The sequence below is a fragment of the Pundamilia nyererei genome, unplaced genomic scaffold (genome assembly GCF_000239375.1).
Source record: "Pundamilia nyererei isolate P.nyererei 1_Seehausen unplaced genomic scaffold, PunNye1.0 scaffold00512, whole genome shotgun sequence".
NCBI lineage: Eukaryota > Metazoa > Chordata > Actinopteri > Cichliformes > Cichlidae > Pundamilia > Pundamilia nyererei.
Window position 1 is genome coordinate 98,320 of NW_005187913.1, and position 1,021 is coordinate 99,340.

At 44.5% G+C, this 1,021-nt stretch overlaps 1 protein-coding gene across 2 annotated transcripts in view; it reads left to right on the forward strand.

The window, feature by feature from the left end:
• rap1gds1 (RAP1, GTP-GDP dissociation stimulator 1) overlaps positions 1–1,021 on the forward strand; it is a 31,677-nt gene that overhangs the window by 5,452 nt on the left and 25,204 nt on the right. The window lies entirely within an intron of this gene.

Here is a 1,021-nt window from a genome sequence, read left to right on the forward strand (position 1 = left end):
CCTGATGGACCTGTTATAGCTGCGTATTAAACCTGTGGATTAAGAAAGGCTCATACGTGAAGGCAGACAAGCAAATACTTTGTTATACTTACCTGAATGTGTGCCTTTGAAAGTTGTTCAGGGATTCGATCATTAGGACAGAATCATAATGTGAGCCTTTCATTAAAGTACTGCTGTAGATGCTGGGAGCAGCTGTGCACGTCGAGCAAGTGAGACCACGTGATGCTCGCACTCGGGTTATGCTGACTCGTGCTTCTGAACATGGAAGCACAGTGCGATTATGTCATTGCTCCGATTATGTTCTTAGAAAATGCAAAATCCAACGTGTGCGTGTTTCTGACAGATGTTTGGGGGGTTAATAAAGTGCGTTTAGGAGACGATGCTTACAGCTGTTCACAGAAGTGCTTCTGTCTTATTAATGACCACAACAAATGTTCAAAGAGAAAAGCAGCAGGTCATTGCTCATTGATTTACGTTTCCCAGTTTAGCTTTAAGCTCTAAAGCTATTGTGTTATCTACATGTGGCCTAATAATGATCCTTGTTGCTGTTTTAGAGGAGCTGCTTCAAAGGACAGCTGCAGATTTCTGTCAGGATCTGCAGCTTATACAGGACAAAGAAAATGTTCACCTTGTCTTCCCAGCAGTTTCACTGGATGGAAGCGTTCGCGATGTCTTCTCCGGCGCTGATAATTGCCGTCTGTCTTGTGTCAGTGACGTAAAAGACGGATTTAATGCGACCATCACACAGCAGTCGCTTTCTGAAACATCAGCTGTGTATCGGATTCAGCACCACATATGAAAGTGACCCAGGTCGGATTTGAAGATATTTGTGCCGTTCACACTGTCACCATGATGGATAGATGGTCGCACAGGGTCAGAAAAGTCTGATTTGATGCGCTTTCACCTGCAGTGTGAACGCAGCCTTAGACTCGGTCTGCTCTCAGAGGGGTTCATTGTTAATCGCGTCAGTCGTGATGACGGCACTAAAAATATAAAGATGCCCATTTGAGATGAACAGTGC